Source organism: Theropithecus gelada, chromosome 1 (genome assembly GCF_003255815.1).
Source record: "Theropithecus gelada isolate Dixy chromosome 1, Tgel_1.0, whole genome shotgun sequence".
Classification (NCBI taxonomy): Eukaryota; Metazoa; Chordata; class Mammalia; order Primates; family Cercopithecidae; genus Theropithecus; species Theropithecus gelada.
Window position 1 is genome coordinate 16,863,708 of NC_037668.1, and position 5,074 is coordinate 16,868,781.

A 5,074-nucleotide genomic window follows, 5' to 3' on the forward strand; every position below is an offset into this window, starting at 1 on the left:
GCGTCTCCGGTTTCCATTCATTCAGTCAACAAATATTTATTAAGCATGTAGTATGTACCAGTCCCTGTTGTAGGCGTTTGGGGTGCAGCAGGGCACAGAATAAGAGATCCTTGCTCTGGTGAGGCTTATCGTAGGACTGGAGGCAAAATGATGAAAATGATTTTGAAAATTATGTTATTAACTAGAAGGTGATAAATATTACATAGAAAAAGATGTCAGGCTGGAAAATGATTGCGGAGGCCACGAGATAAAAGAGAATCCAAGATCAGGGTTCTGGTTCGGGTCAGGGAAAAGGGAGACGAACTGAGGTGCAGGAGGCACTGAAGTCGGGGGACAATGGAGATATCTTCTGCAGAAAGCGACGAAAGAGCACTCTGGTTCCTGCAGCGGTAGGTGAAGGACAGAAAGGGCCCTGGCCGGCGATTCCCTTGGAATAAACCGGAGGCAGGAGGCTGTTTTCTAGCAGAGCCCAGAAGATGCTCTGGCAGACGGCTCCCGGGGTCTTGGCCGGCGGTCACTCACAGCCATCCGCGACGCCCCCAAAATGGCCTCCGCGCCCCTCACCGCCCCGCCCCGGCGCTCCGCAGCCCGCCGGTCCACGTGACCCAGCCCGCCCCTCGCGGCTGGAGACCCCGGGTCCCGGTCCCCGCGGCGGAGGCCCCGCCCCCTACGGGAAGCGGACCAACCGGAGCGGGGAAAGGCGGGGCGGGCACTGACGGCCCGCGGGGGTGGAGCTCCGCAGCGGAGTAACAGGTTGGTGGGAGGGGGAAAAAGGAGGGAGCGCCGAAGACGAGGGGGAGGGCCGGAGCTGCGCGTGCTGCTCTGACCTAGCCGGAGCCCGAGCCCGAGCCCGAGCCCGAACGCACGCACGCCTGGGAGCGCCGAGCCCGGTCAGGGTAAGTGGACCCGGAGTGGGGGCCAGGGCACCCTAGAGGAAAGCGAGCCCTCAGGGGTACCTTTGAGGGGCGGGCATCGAGGCGGAGTGAGATGCCCCTCTCTAGGGCACAGGTGCCGAGTGGGAGACGGAAGGAGGGGAGGTTGGGGTGGGGTACTGATTAAGAGCCGACCCCTACCCTGAGGTGCCAGATGCAGGTGACTGGGAAGGTGCCAGGCGAGGGGCACCTGGGGCGAATGCTGTTCCCAGGGCATGAAAGCGTTTCAGCGCCAGATCTCTCTGGAGGTCAGACGCCAGCCCTAGGGGCAGAATTTCTCTTGGAGACGGCGGTGGCGGGGGGAAGGAGTTAGTCCCAGCTGAGTCGGGAACTGCTGCTGTCTGAGGTGCAGACTCGCCAGGGAAGGGCATCTGCAGGTGCTGCTTGCCTGAGGTTCTTTCCCGCGTCCTCCGGTCTCAGCTGGCCGCTGTCACCTCCCTGATGGCTTTGAGATGACTCTGAGGTGTGGGATCTTTTCCCCAGCCCTTCACCTCCGGCCGAAGGCAGTTGCGAATCAGAGACACTGAGGGGCAGATGAGAGGGCACCCTCCTCTCTTAGCCAGGTGTACAACCATTAGGCTTTCACTTTCTGTCCTTTGCTTTCGTGCCAGGGAGAATCGTTCCTTCTTCCTCATGAGAGAGAGAGTACTCCCGAAGAGAGGGATATGAGGAAGCATAGAGCCCTGCCTGGGCCTGCAAAATATTGATAAATATTAATACTTATTTCTCAGGAGGCCCCTTTCTGGGGGCGGATGTCAAACCCTTTCTCCAAGTATACATGTATTTTTTCTGTGGTTCTAGATGGGGACCATTGGATGAGGTTTGGGAGCCCAACCAATTTCCTTGATGGCTGGAGGAATCCCCATTACTCCCTGAACGCCCTCCAGGCATCCCTGACTCCTGAACCTTGGTGGCTGTCAGAATGGCAGCAGGCACTATTGGTGCAGGAAATAGGCAGGACTCACCAGGAGACCACGAGACTAGGGAAATTACAACTCCAAATCCCCAGGACAGATGAAAGGTGCACCTTGGGGCCCAGACAAGACTGGAGGCAAATTTCTTTGCCTTAGGCAGGTAAGGGAACTAGAGTCAACCTTAGCTTGGCCCCTTTGAAGCCCTGCCTGAGGAAGGTTGTTGTAATTGGGAAATAATTAGCAACCGCTATGTTTGTAGATGGGCTGCCTACACATGCCTATGCATCTCTTCTTTCATCCTGGATGTTTGGGAGTCTGGGGGCTGGCTCTGGGGGACTGCTAATCCAGAGATTTGCCGGACTCTAAGAGGATTCCGGCTTCCTAGAACCCTTCCTGTGTTTCCCAGGCTGGCCTGCATGCCATTCCCCTTGTGGGAGGTGAGGAGGGTGTAGGGCTTTTCTCTCTGTGCCAGGGAGGGGCGAACTGAGGGTCAGGGAGGTGGCCAAGGCAAGTGTGGGATCAGGAATGCAACTTTGGGAACCTGAAAGGGAGGGGTGGAGGGAGACAAAGTCTCCCTGTCACATACTGGCCTGTCACCAGGTTCTTGTTCATCTGCTCCTCCTGCCTATTCCTTCCCTGCCCTCTGTCCTCTCCTTTAGAGCTTTGGCTTTGCCATGAAGGCCAGAGAGCCCCTGCCTGTGGTCTTGCCCCTCTTCCTCCTCCGTGGTGTGGAATTTCTCTGGTCTGCTTTACAAGCTGCCAGTGTATTCTCCCTGGCCCCCCCCTTCCCCTTGCCTCTCAAACCAGTCCAGCCAGTTTGCAGGGGCCCAGTTCCTCATTGTGTTTTTTTCCCTACTGGCCACGCAGCTCTAGCCTGGCTCTCAGGTTTCTGCTTTTTCAGTGGACCTAGGCAGGAGTCCACTTGGGGGATTCTTTTTGGATCCACGGGGAACCTTCTTATCTCTTAACTATGAGAAAAAGGGTGCCGAATCATCAAGGTCACTGAGCTGTCCTTTTCTATTTCGACCATTTGCTTTCCTTGTTACCTCTGAGGGTTTCTAATCTCTATACCTCAAGTTCTCCCATTTTCTAAGTCTGCCGATTATTTAGCATCTAACCTATTGCCTGGCCCTGTGTGAATCAGCCCTTCCTCCGCACACCCGAAACCACCCCACCCCCACTTCCTGCCAGAAGTCCAGAGACCCTGTCACTCCTAGTTGGAAACCAGATGCATATGCCTGGGCCAGAGGTGATGGAATTGGGGCAGGGCAGGCTAATGAGTAACTCAGGGAGAAGTGGCTGTCTGGTACAGGTGTAGAGCGTTCTCCCACTGCTTGCAGGCAGGAAAGGCAGAGGCAGACAGAGGCAGCTGAATTAACTTGTGGTCTGGTCTCTTCCTGGAGTACAGTTAGTGAGGAGAGCCCTGGGCATGTGACAAGGGAGAGAAAAGCAGGGTCAGGCATTGGTGAGGGCGCAGGCCCTGGACTCCATATTGCCTGGCCCTCTATCACTGTTTACCTGCCTGCCTCTGGGGCTTACGCAAGGCCTCAGAGCTGCCCTGCTACCTTGGTCCCGCCCCACTGTCCTCTGTAACAGAAGGCGGGTAGGTTTCGGATTTTCCATGTTGAATCATTTAGAGCCCTGCTTTCTGACCCACCTCAAAGATCCCTTCAACCCTCCTGGCCCCTGATCCACATGTCCATGGACCGAAGGTGACTGAGGTTAGGGAGTTAACCTAACCTGGGACCTGGGGGAGTGCTCAGCACTGCCTCTGAACAATTTAGTGCTGTTGCCCAAGGGGCTGTGCCCTCCGCTGGGCCTAGGCTGGGAACTCCTTGACCTGGATCTGGAAGATCAGTAGATGTACTGACAGGGTAGACAGCATCATGAATAAATCATGTGGCTTCCTGAGAGCCGGCAATCTAGGCACATCTGGTTCTAAGATCATGACTACATAGGGCAGCAAGGCTGGACCAGGAGGAGGTCCTGTTGCTAAGAGGTCCTGTTACTGAGGCAAGTAGATTTGTCTTGGGCAAATCTCCCCACTGCTGTGCAAGTGGGCTTTAGTTCAGGATACAGCCTTTAACAAATATTTGTTGACATCTAGCACATGCCCAAACACCTGGGGACACAGTGGTTAGCTGATAGCCATGGTCTTTGCCCTCCAGGAGCTTATTATCTAGTAGGGGAGGAGACAGACAAGAAATAATTACTCCAATAAATGTATAAATATAAACTGGAATAAACCTGCTGAAGGACAACTATAGAGCATATAACGTGGATCTGACCTGGTTTGTGGGAGGCTGATTTGTGAGAACTGACCTTGTTTGTGGGAGTGGTGGTCAGGGAAGGCTTCTCTGAAGAAGTGACATCTTTCTATGAACCAGGTGAAGCCAGAAGTGCCTGTTGGACGAAGTAGCATGTGTGAAGGATGATATTTGTTGTCAGCTTTGTGATAGTCACAATGCTAAATGTTTTCATGTTTAATATCTTGTCTTTTCTCTCCTTTTTATTAAATTAGAACCCAAGTTCAATAAAGTACAAAAATCTTTTTTTTTTGTTTGAGATGGAGTCTTGCTGTGTCACCCAGGCTGGCGGATCTTGGCTCACTGCAGCCTCTGCCTCTCAGGTTTAAGCAATTCTCCTGCCTTGGCCTCCCCAGTAGCTCGGATTCCAGGTGTGCGCCACCATGCCAGGCTAGTTTTTGTATTTTTAGTAGACATGGGGTTTCACCTTGTTGGCCAGGCTGTTGTTGAACTCCTGACCTCAGGTGATCTGCCTGCCTCGGCCTCCCAAAGTGTTGGGATTACAGATGTGAGCCACTGCGCCTGGCCTAAATAAAGCACAAAGATCTTAAGTGTGTAACTTGGTAATTTTTTATTGTTGTATATGCCCATATAATTATTTATTTATGCATATGGCTGCATAAATATCATTCTTACAGATAATAACCTTGTGGGGCATTATCATTATACCCATTTTACAGATGAGGAAACTGAGGCACAGAAAAGTTGTGGGTTTTTTGTTGTCGATGTTGTTTTTGAGACAGAGTGTCACTCTATCACCCAAGCTGGAGTGCAGTGGTACGATTACAGCTCACTGCAGCTTCAAACTCCTGGGCTCAGGTGACCCACCTGCCTCAGCCTCCCAAGTAGCTGGGACTACAGGTGTGTACCACCATACTCAGCTAGTTTTTTTTGTATTTTTTTTTTTTTTTTTTTTTTTTTT

At 52.9% G+C, this 5,074-nt stretch overlaps 1 protein-coding gene across 2 annotated transcripts in view; it reads left to right on the plus strand.

Moving 5' to 3' along the window:
- The first annotated feature begins 335 nt into the window (after positions 1-335).
- Positions 336-5,074, plus strand: part of CGN (cingulin) — a 29,970-nt gene continuing 25,231 nt past the window's right edge. Inside the window, exon 1 of one of the 2 annotated variants that reach the window (XM_025365496.1) lies at positions 336-389. The gene's annotated coding sequence lies outside the window, so the exon portion shown is untranslated. Of the gene's footprint in view, positions 390-740; positions 897-5,074 lie in introns of those variants that run through there. The other variant, XM_025365488.1, reaches the window with a different exon arrangement.